The sequence below is a fragment of the Triturus cristatus genome, chromosome 4_2 (assembly GCF_964204655.1).
Source record: "Triturus cristatus chromosome 4_2, aTriCri1.1, whole genome shotgun sequence".
NCBI lineage: Eukaryota > Metazoa > Chordata > Amphibia > Caudata > Salamandridae > Triturus > Triturus cristatus.
In genome coordinates this window covers 898138771-898154935 of record NC_140586.1, presented here as the reverse complement: position 1 = coordinate 898154935, position 16165 = coordinate 898138771, and the positions used below count along the sequence as shown (strand labels likewise).

General features: G+C 49.2%; 1 protein-coding gene across 14 annotated transcripts in view; it reads left to right on the top strand.

The window, feature by feature from the left end:
- ST3GAL3 (ST3 beta-galactoside alpha-2,3-sialyltransferase 3) overlaps positions 1 to 16165 on the top strand; it is a 1226061-nt gene that overhangs the window by 933664 nt on the left and 276232 nt on the right. The gene's annotated exons all lie outside the window — the stretch shown is intronic.

The window sequence follows — 16165 nt, the reverse complement described above, 5'->3', positions numbered from 1 at the left end:
ATCTCACTGCCAGGCGAGCACCAATCTCATAACATCTACCCCTGCTCTAACCCAGGATCACTGAAGCCACATCTCACTGCCAGGCGAGCACCGATCCTGTAACACCTGTCTCTGCGCTGGCACCAGCTCACTGAAACCTCTAGCTCACTAAAGCCCCATCTCACTGCCAGGTGAGCACCAATCCTGTAACACCTGTCTCTGCACTGGCACCAGCTCACTGAAGCCACATCTCACTGAAGCCCGCCTCTCAGTGCCTAGATAGCACTAATCCCATGCCAGCTGCCTCAACTCACTGATGCCTCCGTCTCACTGCCAGACGAGCACCAATCCTGTAACACCTGTCTCTGCACTGGCACCAGCTCACTGAAGCCCCATCTCACTGAAGCCCCATCTCACTGAAGCCTCTTATCTCACTGAAGCCTCTTATCTCACTGAAGCCTCTTATCTCACTGAAGCCTCTTATCTCACTGAAGCCTCTTATCTCACTGAAGCCTCTATCTCACTGAAGCCTCTTATCTCACTGAAGCCTCTTATCTCACTGAAGCCTCTTATCTCACTGAAGCCTCTTATCTCACTGAAGCCTCTTATCTCACTGAAGCCTCTTATCTCACTGAAGCCTCTATCTCACTGAAGCCTCATCTCACGGGAGCCCCATCTCACTGCCAGGTGAGCAACAATCCTGTAACACCTGTCTCTGCACTGGCACCAGCTCACTGAAGCCCCATCTCACTGAAGCCTCTTATCTCACTGAAGCCTCTTATCTCACTGAAGCCTCTTATCTCACTGAAGCCTCTTATCTCACTGAAGCCTCTTATCTCACTGAAGCCTCTTATCTCACTGAAGCCCCATCTCACTGAAGCCTCTTATCTCACTGAAGCCTCTTATCTCACTGAAGCCTCTTATCTCACTGAAGCCTCTTATCTCACTGAAGCCTCTTATCTCACTGAAGCCTCTTATCTCACTGAAGCCTCTATCTCACTGAAGCCTCATCTCACGGGAGCCCCATCTCACTGCCAGGTGAGCAACAATCCTGTAACACCTGACTCTGCACTGGCACCATCTCACTGCCAGGCGAGCACCAATCTCATAACATCTACCCCTGCTCTAACCCAGGATCACTGAAGCCACATCTCACTGCCAGGCGAGCACCAATCTTGTAACACCTGTCTCTGCACTGGCACCAGCTCACTGAAACCTCTAGCTCACTAAAGCCCCATCTCACTGCCAGGTGAGCAACAACCCTGTAACACCTGTCTCTGCACTGGCACCAGCTCACTGAAGCCACATCTCACTGCCAGGCGAGCACCAATCTTGTAACACCTGTCTCTGCACCGGATACAGCTCACTGAAACCCCATCTCACTGAAGCCCCATCTCACTGAAGCCCCATCTCACTGAAGCCCCATATCTCACTGAAGCCCCATATCTCACTGAAGCCCCATATCTCACTGAAGCCCCATATCTCACTGAAGCCTCTTATCTCGCTGAAGCCTCTTATCTCGCTGAAGCCTCTTATCTCACTAAAGCCCCATCTCACTGAAGCCCCATCTCACTGCCAGAAGAGCACCAATCCACGGACATCTGCCTCTGCAGTTACCCGAACTCACTGAAGCCCTCCCTCTCAGTGCCTAGATAGCACTAATCCCAGCCAGCTGCCTCTTTTCTTGGCCGCCACTGTCTGCTCTGCATGCTTTGCGTTTGTTTTGATCCAGTTTGACAGATACTTATGGCAATAATTTGCACTTTTTCGATTTGAAGGAAAAGAATGCAAATGAATGCTTTGATATGTCTCTGGCTCTTCATGAATTATGCATTTGAAGTGTTTTTTCATTGAATTTGATGTCTTTGAGAATGAGTCCCCGGAGAGAGTCCGACTCCCTGACCTAATCCATTTCCCATTCCGCGAGACTTGTCCCGTGGGGAGCGGTTCCTTTATGGGGTTGTCACAGATGTACCCGTAGAGCAGTCATCATGGGCCAGGGGCCATGAAACAGAACCGCATAAACACGTCAATGTGTGTGCGCCATTGGAATGGCGTCCCCCCCATGACCTCTCACCCCCTCCATGTGGTTCACATGCAGTTGACACCTTAGAACTATGGCTGTGGTGTTTCCACGCCAGAAATCATGCCTGCGTGTGGGTTGCAGTACCGGAATTAATGACAGAGTGTGGGGATTCACACCAGATCTATGACAGTGTTTGGGTTTTAAGACAAGATCTTTGGGAGTTTCCACTCTTTATTACTATGCTGGTGTGTAGTTTTCCACACCAGATCTGTGGCAGTGAGCTGGTTTCCACTCCACAATAGGACAGTGTTTGGGTTTTCACACCAGATCTGTGGCAGTGAGCTGGTTTCCACTCCACAATAGGACAGTGTTTGGGTTTTCACACCAGATCTGTGGCAGTGAGCTGGTTTCCACTCCACAATAGGACAGTGTTTGGGTTTTCACACCAGATTTGTGGCAGTGAGCTGGTTTCCACACCACAACTAGGACAGTGTTTGGGTTTTCACACCAGATCTGTGTCAGTGAGCTGGTTTCCACACCACAACTAGGACAGTGTTTGGGTTTTCACACCAGATCTGTGGCAGTGAGCTGGTTTCCACACCCCAACTAGGACAGTGTTTGGGTTTTCACACCAGATTTGTGGCAGTGAGCTGGTTTCCACACCACAACTAGGACAGTGTTTGGGTTTTCACACCAGATCTGTGGCAGTGAGCTGGTTTCCACACCACAACTAGGACAGTGTTTGGGTTTTCACACCAGATCTGTGGCAGTGAGCTGGTTTCCACACCACAACTAGGACAGTGTTTGGGTTTTCACACCAGATCTGTGGCAGTGAGCTGGTTTCCACACCACAACTAGGACAGTGTTTGGGTTTTCACACCAGATCTGTGGCAGTGAACTAGTTTCCACACCACAACTAGGACAGTGTTTGGGTTTTCACACCAGATCTGTGGCAGTGAGCTGGTTTCCACACCACAACTAGGACAGTGTTTGGGTTTTCACACCAGATCTGTGGCAGTGAACTAGTTTCCACACCACAACTAGGACAGTGTTTGGGTTTTCACACCAGATCTGTGGCAGTGAGCTGGTTTCCACTCCACAACTTGGACAGTGTTTGGGTTTTCACACCAGATCTGTGGCAGTGAGCTGGTTTCCACTCCACAACTTGGACAGTGTTTGGGTTTTCACACCAGATCTGTGGCAGTGAGCTGGTTTCCACACCACAACTAGGACAGTGTTTGGGTTTTCACACCAGATCTGTGGCAGTGAGCTGGTTTCCACACCACAACTAGGACAGTGTTTGGGTTTTCACACCAGATTTGTGGCAGTGAGCTGGTTTCCACACCACAACGAGGACAGTGTTTGGGTTTTCACACCAGATCTGTGGCAGTGAGCTGGTTTCCACTCCACAACTTGGACAGTGTTTGGGTTTTCACACCAGATCTGTGGCAGTGAGCTGGTTTCCACTCCACAACTTGGACAGTGTTTGGGTTTTCACACCAGATCTGTGGCAGTGAGCTGGTTTCCACACCACAACTAGGACAGTGTTTGGGTTTTCACACCAGATCTGTGGCAGTGAGCTGGTTTCCACACCACAACTAGGACAGTGTTTGGGTTTTCACACCAGATTTGTGGCAGTGAGCTTGTTTCCACTCCACAACTAGGACAGTGTTTGGGTTTTCACACCAGATTTGTGGCAGTGAGCTGGTTTCCACACCACAACTAGGACAGTGTTTGGGTTTTCACACCAGATCTGTGGCAGTGAGCTGGTTTCCACACCACAACTAGGACAGTGTTTGGGGTTCCACTCCAGAGCAATGTGGCAGTGTATGGGGTTCTACCTTAGGACTGTGGCAGTGTGGGAGTTGCCACACCAGATCTACAGCAGTTTGTCGGTTTCCACACCAGAACTATGGCAGTGTGTGGGTTTTTACACCAGAACTATGGCAGTGTGTAGGTTTCCACACCAGAGCAATGGGAGTGTGTGGGTTCTCACACCAGAACTATGGCAGTGTGTGGGTTTTCACACCAGAGCAATGGGAGTGTGTTGGTTTTCACACCAGATCTTTGTCAGTGTGTGGATTTTCACACCAGATCAGTGACAGTGTGTGGGTTTCCACCTTAGAACTGAGAGAGTGTGTGGGTTTCCACACCATATCTGTAGCAGTGTGTGGGTTTCCAATACAGATCTATGGCCGTGTGTGTTTACATACCAGAACTACAGCAGCATGTGTTTTTTACACAAGACCTGTGGCAGTGTGTGGACTTGCACACCCTAGTACTATGCTGTCTTCCATATAAGATCTGTGGCACTGAGCTGGTTTTCACTCCACAACTAGGGCAGTATAGGGGCTTTTACACAAGACCTATGGCAGAGTGTGGATTTCCACCTTAGAACTGTGGCAGTGTTTGAGTTACCACACCAAATCTATGGCAGTGTGTTAGTTTCCATCTGTAGCAGTATGCGAGTTTCCACACCCCAAATCTGACATAAGTTTGACTCTTGAATGATCTTATAAGAGGTGTTGGTCGCCTGCGGCCTCACCTCGGATCTGAGTTAAGGTTGACTCTTGAAATGACCTTCTAAGAGGTGTTGGTGGCTTGCGGCCTCACCTCGGATCTGAGTTAAGGTTGACTCTTGAAATGACGTTAAAAGAGGTGTTGGTGGCTTGTGGCCTCACCTCGGATCTGAGTTAAGTTTGACTCTTGAAATGACCTTATAAGAGGTGTTGGTGGCTTGCGGCCTCACCTCGGATCTGAGTTAAGGTTGACTCTTGAAATGATCTCACAAGAGGTTCTGGTTGCTCACGGCCTTACCTCAAAAGTACTGGCCGCTTCTGGCCTCACCTTGGATCTGATTTACAGTTGTCCCTTTAAATGACCTCAGAAGAGGCGCAGGCTACTCGCAGCCTCACCTCTGATCTCACTCAAGGTTAACAATAAAAATATCCAAACTTCTCAGGTGCTGGTCGCCTGCAGTCTCACCTCGCATCTGGCTAAAGTTGACCCTTGAAATAACCCCAGAAGAGGTTCTAGTCACTCAGTCTCAGCTCAGCTCTTCTCTCACTTCAGTTTGGCTTTTGAATAACCTCGGATCTGCCTTAAGGTTGACTCTTAAATGATCTTCTAAGAGGTGTTGGTGGCCTGCGGCCTCACCTCGGATCTGAGTTAAGGTTGAATCTTGAAATGACCTTATAAGAGGTGTTGGTGGCCTGCGGGCCTCACCTCAGATCTGAGTTAAGGTTGACTCTTGAAATGACCTTCTAAGAGGTGTTGGTGGCTTGCGGCCTCACCTCGGATCTGAGTTAAGGTTGAATCTTGAAATGACCTTAGAGGAGGTGTTGGTGGCTTGTGGCCTCACCTCGGATCTGAGTTAAGGTTGACTCTTGAAATGACCTTCTAAGAGGTGTTGGTGGCTTGCGGCCTCACCTCGGATCTGAGTTAAGGTTGAATCTTGAAATGACCTTAGAGGAGGTGTTGATGGCTTGCGGCCTCACCTCAGATCTGAGTTAAGGTTGACTCTTGAAATGATCTCAGAAGAGGTTCTGGTTGCTCACGGCCTTACCTCAAAAGTACTGTCCGCTCCTGGCCTCACCTTGGATCTGATTTACGGGTTTTCCCTTTAAATGACCTTAGAAGAGTCTCAAGCTACTCGCACCATCACCTCTGATCTCACTCAAGGTTAACTCTAAAAATACCCAAACTTCTTAGGTGCTGGTCGCCTGCGGTCTCACCTCGCATGTGACTAAAGGTTGACCCTTGATATAACCCCAGAAGAGGTTCTAGTCACTCACAGCCTCAGCTCAGCTCTGACTTCAGCTCGGCTTTTGAATACCCTTAGAAGAGATGCTGGTGCTCATGGCCATATATCGCATCTGATTTACGATTGACTCTTAAAATAACTTTTGAAGAAGTGTTGGTCGCTCAAAGCCGTACCTCAGACTCCATCAGCGTATATTTTCTTTCAGTTCCCACTAGTCCTTGACCATTCCTTGACTACCTCTCGTAACTTGTCAAGCAAATTAATCATATTTGATATTGAATCCTTTATCTGCGGGTTTCACATGTGGATTAAGGATTCGTGAAGTGGTGTTCTGTCTTGGAGAACAGGTAGATTCTCTCTGGTGCTCGCGGTCCCACTCATGAGGCAGGAAATACTGTCAATCTTATTTGTGACCCAGCGGCCTAGTAAAAATCACCAAGGTATTTCTTCTCCTGTGGACAGGTCATCTATGTGTAGCCTTTGAGCTGCTTTTACTGAAAAAACCATCTAGTCCTCCCTCCTTAAGGTATGAGAAAGTTTTTCATCCATGGAGCAGCCTGGGAGTGGGTTCTACAAGGGACCGTTTAGGGTCCCCTGGCCTCGTTGGGCCTCTCTGACTCGGAGGTATTACACTACAACTTGGTTAACTTTGTACCTCAATCTCGCGATCAGTTCATCGTTGTGCAGAAGCGGCCCTGCAGGCTTCTCGGCTCCAGGAACCTCTGGTTTACTCCTGGTCTGAAGCATGAGATGCTGAAGTTGTGTTGATGCTCTTTTTACCTGTCCGGCCTACTGCACTCGACTTAAGGGCTGTGAGCACTGCCTCTTTGTGGCAACATCTGTGTGTTTTATGGAAGCTATCTCTGCAACTTTTTCCAGAGCTCTGTTTAAGTTTGTGTCTGAGTAAACTTGCCCTGGCAGTCCTAGGACTGTGAACCCTCCTTCTCAGTCTTAGTGACAGCCTAGCAACTTTTGCCTTTGAGACAATCCATACAGTGCATGCTAGCATCATCCTAGCAGCCCTCGCCCTGCCCTTTGCTTGCAGCTTCTACCTGCTCGGGGTTTCCTAGTATGACAGATGATGGAGCAAAGAAGACCTTATGTCTTTGAGGTCCAGCTCGCCTGTTCTCCACTCACGCTGAGTGCGCCTCCTCCTGTGGCATTGTCCCTTAACAATGAAATGAGGGTAATTGAAGCCCTGCTCAAGGGGGCTCTCTGAGCTGCCCTTGTTGAAGTCATGCGTAGACCCAGATCCGTGTTGCCTCTAGTTACAAGGCGTGCTGGCTGTGCAGGTATCTGGAGGAGCTGCTTCTCCTTAACCTAAGGGAGATGAGTTCCCAGCCTGGCATGAGGACTGAACCAGCTTTAGCCGGGTCCTGGGAGAGCTCAGACGAGAGGCTTCCCACTCACCACATCCTGCTTGGACACAGTACATCTTTAGGTGCTTCCCCCAGCCACTCCCCAGGTCAGGGTTTGCTTCATCTATTTCCAAGAGAATCCAACCTCTGGTCCTGGCCCTTTCTGTTTTGTTGCCTTGGACTCTCACAGGAGTTTCTGCGAGGGTCTTCTCTGTCCCCTATTGTTCAGCATTTATATGTGACCACACTTTTTTTTTTTTTTTGTCCTCATCTCACCAAGAGACATCCGCAGATTCAACAAGCTGTCTTATTTTACAACTGGGCGCCTCACAGCTAACTGCATTTGCCTAGGTCGGCCCGACCTGCCCCGGGTAGTAGAGGCTTGGTGTAAACATAGGACCCTGGGGGAAGACCAACACTCTTAAGAGGTTACCAACCGTAAGTCCCGACCCTAACTTAAAAGAGGACACCAAATATGAAGTGATTTTTCCTTGGTTCCTTCTTGCTCTAAACGTGCCACATTAAACAAGACTTTTAAGCCAGCCTTCTCTGTTCAGGGGGATAGCATCTTTCCACTGTATACAAATGTGACCACTCTTGACATCTATCCAAACCTATGAGGCGGAGGTGGTCTCTTGGGGACACAACACTCTGTTTACTTTAAAGTTGGACAAACTTGACTAGATGCTGGACACTCTACGGCTGTCTCTCTGACGTCTGAGGTTGGATGGATGAGAAACCTCTGAAGCTCCTTTCTTCAGAAACCAAAGGTCTCTTCCTTGGAGATGTTCTTTGAACATCCTTCCTTTGGCCTCTGAGTATGGAAGACAGGACGTGGTAACAAGCCCTGGATTCTATTTATATTGATAAGGACTTGACTGTTTCTAGGCGGATGAATTCCGCGGTCTCTTCTGTACTACTGCTTGAGACTGTCTCTTCCGTCTCTGAGCCCTGGTAGTCAGACCCGGGTCTCTTCGAGGCGGCCTCGCCCAGCTCTCGAGGTGCAGAGCAAGCTGTGCCCCTGCTTTACAGCTTAAGACAAACTGACGGAGTGTAGGAAGCCACACTGGCTGTCTGGGGCTCCGCAGGGTCAACTCAGTGACTTGTGCTCGACCCACAAACATGTTTGTTCTGTTCTGGCTGCAATCGACTCTCTTGTACTTTGTCTAGATGTGTCCCTCCCTGCGCTCTGCCTCTTTTCTCTTCGATGTGACACGTTTTTAACCAGCCCTGCGGAAGGGGGTTTGTGTTTCTATGAGTGCCTTTTGTCTTTGAACCAAACCTGCTATCCATCGTCGACAGATTAACAACCATAATGCATTCAGAAATATTTGTACCACAGCTCATAGCACCAAGTCGCCATCCAGTGCATATAGCGCTTTAGAAGTGCATTACTTGCAACAACGGTTTTAGGTATTAGGCGCTCTAAAGTGTCCATCACTGCCGAGCACAGAGGAGCCCTTCACAGGGACCAAGCACTTCTTTAGGTCGCAGCCTACCAGACAGCGCAGCTGTCGAGTTTGCTGCAGACATATTGGGCAAATTCAGAGAGTTGACCTGGGAATGCGTTCCGCCAGTTGCTTACCATTGGCTTTGTGGTTTGTAACTCACATATGCTTGGTTTCTATTTGCTGGCTTTATGTGCTTCAGGCTGTCCAGTTTGAGTTTGTTCCTCCAGTTGCCCAAACCTTGTTTACTGTATTCTTCCACAAACTCGCTTTCTGTAAACAGGCCTTTAAATCTTGTTCCCCTTCCTATCTTGTCACATTTGCTGTGCATTCAGACAGAGGCCAAATTCCAGGCTCTCTCTTCCAGGGAGCTTGGTGTTCATTTTTCTTTTTCTGACTTCACTGTGAGAGGATTTGTGTGGCAATCATGCTGGCTAGTGAGTCTGCTCGAGAAAGGGTGAACACGTATTTTTTCTAACACAACAAAATGTAAATGTTTTTAAATGAACTGTGCTGGACATCAAATCAATACAGTGGGTAAATACATCTCCACATATTATCTTTTGTGTCCTGCGTACTTTATCAGTAAAATGTATGTGATTGCAAATGTAATTTATTTTCATTTTATTCAATCAATTTATAAAGCTCATGGTTACACCACGAGTGTGTCTCCGCGCTAACTCATACTTCTCAGTCGAGCCGGCAGGGAGGCTACTAGCTGTGAGTACCCAGAACATATAGTGGCACTTGATGATCTAGATTCTAGTTTGAAGGCGGGAACAGCCTGGTCTTTAATCCCTTGTGGAAAGTGTTTTCGCAAGGTTTGGTTCTCTTCGCCACTGGCAAAATATTCCAGCTCTTGGCTGCGAGGGATCCAAAGGATCGCGCTCCCATCCTGAGTTTCTGTATTCTTTGCACAGTGACCACGGAGGTGCCTTTAGATCTTACATTCCATGCAGGTATATAGGCAGTTATCATATAGGGGAGATATTGCTGCTCTTTTTTCCACAGAATTCTGGCCTTAAACGTAATCCTCTTCTCCACGGGCAACCAATGGAGGGTTGCCAGGACCCTCGCAGCCGCTGCTCTTTTACGAAGTCCAAAACTAGGCGAGCAGCCGCATTTTGAATCAATTGAAGCTTGGTTAGTCCAATCTTTGATGCGCCCAGATACCTCTATCTATTGTGCATGCCTTGGTCACCTCCCAGATGGAGTAGGGCAACATCCTCTGCCACAGTCCATCTGGGAGGTGACCAGGGCATGCACACTCGTCTTCGTGCCAGCAATCGGTAATAGATCAAGGGGTTTCCGTAGGACTTTGAGAGTCCCGAAACATTTCTCCGCCACCTTCCGGATTTGGCTTTCAAACGTTCATTTGGAGTCCAGCCAGACCCTAAGATTCTACACCTCTGCTTTCGGGGCAGGAATTTGCCCCAGTGCCTCCGGCCACCAAGCAGATGTCCATATCGACGGGGCCTTACCGACTATCATAACCTCAGTTTTGCTGCAGTGGAAGACGAGGACCGTGTACACTTCTCATGCTGTGCCACTGGCAGCAGCCCCCACCCACCCCTCCTCTTTCTTCATCTTATTCCCTCTTTCTGTTTCTCTCCTCCTCACTTGCTGAAAACAGTGACTCCAAGAAACAGTTCTTACCGTTTATTTGTTCCCCTGTGAAATGGATCACACTTTTGCTGGAAATTTCATTTTCCGACTTTTTTTTAATTCCAAAGTGCTGCCTTGGGACAGAGAGAAATAAAAGGTTCAACTTACGAAAAATAAATAAGTAACTACATAAAGCAAACCAGACTAGTAGCAAACCCATTAGCGCCACTTTACAGAGTTTGCCAGTGAAGCGCTACTTTTGTTTTCTGGTCTTTCTTTTAACAACATGGTTTTCCCCGGATTGGTAAGTGCACCATTCCTCCAGGTACAGCAATACCTGGTTGATGGGTGGATTGGAAAACAAAATGTGTACTGAGCCTCTGTGTAAACGGATGTGGTCCTTTTAAACCAGACGGCTTGCCTTTTGTAAGGATATAAGGAATGGACATTGAAATGGGTCCCTTCTGGGCTTTGTAGTCATGTCCTCAACGCTTCAGGTAAAACACTCGCTGATTTCTGGATAATGAGTGTAAAAGTGTTAAGGTAACCATGTTGTTCCTGCTTACATTTCGCATACTTTACCTAATCTTGCATTCCATATGAGTGTTTGCTTTTTCCAGAATGTTGTTACTTTTTTTATTTTTTAGGCAGTATATTACGATTGTCGAGTGCATCATTTGAATTGAGTCGCCCCCAGGTGTTTATATCGGGGCATAATTGGGTTGTAGCTGAGCTGAAGCTAGTGCAAGTTTCTCTAAGTGGGGCAGTAACGTGTTCAGTGGGGAGAGGATGTGGCACTATGGCCAGAGATGCCGAATTTGGAACTGGGGAACCAGGTTCCGCCTTTATGACCAGTCCACCAGACTACTCTCCTGAGAGAGCACATTCCCCTGCTAGACCTTAGAAGGCCCAGCTAGACCTTAGAAGCCCTGGTGTCTCAGCACCAGCAGGTGGACCCTAGGGGTGGCATAAATATGTGGAAAACATTTGCAAACTAGGATATTTTGCCATACATGTATGAACTGCTCTTGTGGAAAAAGGGAGAAGTGCTGAGGACAGGAACTCTATGGCTGGGAGACAAATGGCTGTGATTCCATTTTGAAGCATATTTGGGGCATTCTGATTGGAAACATATCCCACTTTGTGAATACATTTAAATGTCAATAACTCCTACTAAACCTTAAATAAAAGTGTATCCATTGTTTGAATTAAATAACGTAATAAGCTGTAACTGGTCAGTGAAATGCCAAATACAAAAAATTGGGATATTTTGCTCTTTCTGCCACACCTCTGACTCCGCCCACTGACCCAATCCTCCGGTTATTCTCCGCCCACAGTTCCCCTACTCTTTTTTTCCCCACTTAGACCACTGAGTACAGCACGAACCTCGGATGCCCGGAGCTCCAAAGCGCCTGACGCGTGCATCTTCAAAGCGCTACAAATGCGACTTGTTGGTATAAACCCCTGGCAGCGGCCATCTCATTTCGGCGTCAGCCCGAGTCCGCCCTACCTTGAAGGGAGTCTGTGACATCGACGTTACATGTGGTTAGCTGCAGCAGGCAGGCGGGCAACTAGAACCAAATTTCGGGGGGGGGGGGGGGGCTGAAAAAGATTTCGGGGGCTAAGTCTTCCAGCCATAGGCAGAGTGGCTGTAAGAAGGGGCGAAAACGCAACAAAAGCCTCATTAACGTGTAAATGGTCTTTTAAAGACCCGTGAAGTACTCAGGTGCGGCTGCAATTAGACGGACGCCAGCCCGCGAGGCTGTCTCAGCCGGGCTGACACACATGACTGGGGGGGCTGAAGCCCGGTGAGCCCAATGGGTGTTGCGCGCCTGGCAGCAGGTGCAGTAACCCGCCATGCTGTTTCTGAATAACCTGTGTTTCCGAGGCCTGTGCACGGCTGGGCGCCTGCCCAGTAGGGTCGTGCCTCCCGATGGGGCTAGGCCCTGTGCCCGGCACGCACCGCCCTGGCCCCGCGCCACCTGTAGGCTTAGAGGAGCTTTATAGTGAACGTCTGCCTGGCACGGGTCCGAGGCATCCCGGCTTCCCTTCATCGCGGTCCAGGAGCCGCACAGGCTCGGTATTGTTGCATACTTTGTGGTTTTCTGTCCGGGGCGGTTTGGCTTCCAGCACACTCTGTGTCCTCATCCCGCTGCCTCCCTTGTGGGTGGGTGCATGCAAACTGCTGGTGCAGGGAGCTGCGGCTGGCCTGTAGGGAGCCGCGACTGGTGTGTAGGGTACAACCGTTGGCCTGTAGGGAGCCACGACTGGTCTGTAGTGAGGGCGCCACGACTGGTGTGTGTAGGGTACAGCTGTTGGCCTGTAGGGAGTTGCGGCTGGCCTGTAGGGAGCCGCGACTGGTCTGTAGGGTACGACTGTTGGCCTGTAGAGAGCTGCGGCTGGCCTTTAGGGAGCATCAACTGGTTTGTGGGGTACTTCTACTACTGATCTGCAGGGAGCCGTGACTAGTTTGTAGGGTACGACTGCTGGTCTGTAGAGAGCTACGTCTGGTCTGTAGAGTAGGACTGTTGAGCTGCAGAGAGTTACAACAGGTCTGTAGAGTACTACTGCTGGCCTGTAGACAGCTGCGACTGGTATGTAGAGTACTACTGCTGGCCTGTAGAGAGCTGCGACTGCTCTATAGGGCCTAATGCTACTGGTCTGTAGAGTACTGCTGCTTGCCTGTAGAGAACTGCTACTGCCTTCCTGAAAGACACTACTGCCCCGGAGAGAGCTACGACTGTTCTGCAGGGTACTGCTACTGGCCTGTAGAGATCTACGACTTGTCTGTAGGGTGCTACTACTGGCCTGTCGAGAGCTGCTACTAGTTTGTAGGGTACTACTACTGGCCTCTAGAGAGTTGGGACTGGTCTGTAGGGTACGATTGATGGCCTGTAGAAAGCTGCGACAGGTCTGTAGGGTACTACTGCTGGCCTGTCAAGAGCATCCACTGGCCTGCAGAGTACTACTACTGGCCTGTAGAGAACTTCGACTGATCAGTGGTAGGGAACGCTCAGTAAGTATTTGCATGTAAAGTGCAATAAGCCATAGCGTGTAGAGTGCAGTGGATCATGTAGAGTGAAGTGCTCAGTGGTGGAGAACAAGCATCATGGGACCGGTTTCGGGGTAACACCCCTCATCAGCCAGGCTAGCTTGTATCTAGTGGCACAGTGAGCCCGGGACTGCAGTGCTTGATGATGGAGAACACTCAGTAAGCCATAGCCTGTAAAGTGCAGTGCTCGATGGAGGGAGCACTCAAGCCATAGCCTGTAAAGTGCAGTGCTCGATTGGGGCAATGCTCAGTAAGCCAGAACCTTTAGAGTGCAGTGCTCGATGGTGGAGAACACTCAATAAGCCATAGCCTGTAGAGTGCAGTGCTAGATCATGGGCAACGCTCAGTAAGTCAGAGCCTGTAGAGTGCAGTGCACGGTGGTGGGAAATCCTCAGTAAGCCATAGCCGGTAGAGTGCTGTGCTCCATCCTATGTTTTTAGATCGGCATCCCACTTCAAGCGAGGAACGCTTAGTGAGCCACAGCATGTAGAGTGCAGTAAGCCATTGCCTGTAGAGTGCAGTGCTAGATTCTGGGGAACGCTCAGTAAGACAGAGCCTGTAGAGTGCAGTGCTAGATTCTGGGAAACGCTCAGTAAGACAGAGCCTGTAGAGTGCAGTGCTAGATTCTGGGGAACGCTCAGTAAGACAGAGCCTGTAGAGTGCAGTGCTCGGTAGTGGGGAACCCCTCAGTAAGAAAGAGCCTGTAGAGTGCAGTGCACGGTGGTTCGGAATTCTCAGTAAGCCATAGCCTGTAGAGTGCGGTGCTCGATGGTGGGGAACGCTCAGTGAGCCACAGCCTGTAGAGCGCAGTAAGCCATAGCCTGTAGAGTGCGGTGCTCGATGGTGGGGAATGCTCAGTGAGCCACAGCCTGTAGAGCGCAGTAAGCCATAGCCTGTAGAGTGCGGTGCTCGATGGTGGGGATCGCTCAGTGAGCGGTGCTCGATGGTGGGGAACGCTCAGTGAGCCACACAATAGCCTGTAGAGTGCTGTGCCCGATGCTGTATTTTCAGGTCTAAAAACAACAGTTGATGGACAGAATGCAGAACAATGTCATACATTCACCCCAGTACAGAGATCTGGGCCTAAATCCGTTGTTTTTTTGCTCACCATGCCATTCCAGTTTGAACCCAGCCAAATGCAAATCAGTCTTGACCCTATGCCTCATGGGAACAGTCCAGCCCGAACTGCCAAGCCAGGTCCTCCCTGGACTGGAACCAAGCATCCTAGGACCGGTTTCGGGGTTTTACCCCTCTTCAGCCAGGATAGCTCGATTCCAGTGGCATGGAGAGCACGGGACTCGCGACTCACGTCTGAGCATACCCGTCCCACTCGGGGTGACAAATGCAAAACAAGCATTGGCATTGCCAATAGGTCTCGCCTTTGGGATCTTATAAGTGTTTAGCCATGCAACAGTTGCATAACTAAATACTTATAAGGTCCCAAAAGCGAGACCTATTGGCCATGCAAAGCAGCGTGCGGCCGCGAAAGTGATCACGATCAAACATCAAAGCGGCCGTGCGGCCGCGAAAGTGAAAATCATCGCGGTAAAGCGCGCCTGTGTACATACACTGTAGCTCTAGGCTGGCCTGGTAGCACTTTTTGGAGCCCTCTCAATAAGTCTTGCCAGACCAGCGCAGGGTCAGGCGAGACCTGAACAATAGTTGAGGTTTCCCCCTCTTCAGCCAGACGTGGGTCCCTTGCTCTCCATGCCACTGGAATCAAGCTATCCTTGCTGGCCGGTCCAGGGAAGACATGGTTTGGCAGTTCGGGCTTCACAAGTCAAATGCAAAAGCATTGAAATGATTACATCAAGCTGAAGTTCAACTAGTCGTTGCTCATGAGGGACACCTAGTAACGACTAGTGGGACTGCAGCTCTTTGTAGAATTATTTTGATATTGGATAATATAATATTCACTGCTCACTGCTAATCTCGTCCCATAATGCTTTGCAGGGCCTTTGGTTGGGATTGAATTTTTGCCCATAACTGTGCTTGGGGTGGTCCTAAGAGGATGGGACCACCCCTGAATCGTTCAGGAAGATGTTCTCTTTGTTTTCAAGGCATCTGCTTGGTTCTCCCCCTAGGTTAGGGAGGATCCCAACATCATCACCTCTCTCACTGCTTGCTAAATTTTCAATTTCACTTTTGTGAAATGACTATATGAATTGAAGCATGTAAAGACAGAGATCCTTGTTATTTTACCAAGTATATGAGGTTTCTGTTTTATTAATTGAGTCTGACGGAACAAGTTGAATTCCACCACGTAGTAGTACACTGCCAATTACGCCCACCCGTAACAAAGACCTGACATGAAATGTAGATTAAGGGGCTGTGTGTGGATACATTCCTTTCTGGGATCTGATGGATACGCGCCACAGACCACATGGTTGTGCCTTATTTCCATTGTTGTAAGTCACATCTAGCAGCATTGAGTGCATCGTGCATGGAGCGAGAGAGATCTAGTGAATACTTGTGATCCTGCTGCCTCACACAGACACCAGTTTGTCCCAGTAGACCTTTCGGTGCCTTCTCTCCCTCAGCAGTGAGTGTGCTGAAGATGGGGAGTCTTTGTTCCTGATTGGTGGGCTCAGAGAATCGCCATCTTCTCAATGGGCGGGGTCATTCTTGCTCTTGGGAGAACATTCATTGAGATATATATTCCCTCGAATTGCTCGTGTGTTTCTTGGGCTCTGGAAGCTAGCGCCTGCTGCCATCGGTGGGGAGATCTTTGTAGCTTTTACTTGTAAATACACATTTCCCTGGTTATTCAAGTCCCAGTGGGATGGTGAGCCGCCATTGACTTGAGGGGCCCTTGTTCTAGGTTTTACTTATAAATGCATATTTCCCTGGTTATCTGCGCCGGAGTGGGATCGTGATTCCCATCGATTGGTGGATTTTACTTCTTTAAGTGAATATTTCCCTGGTTCTCCAGGC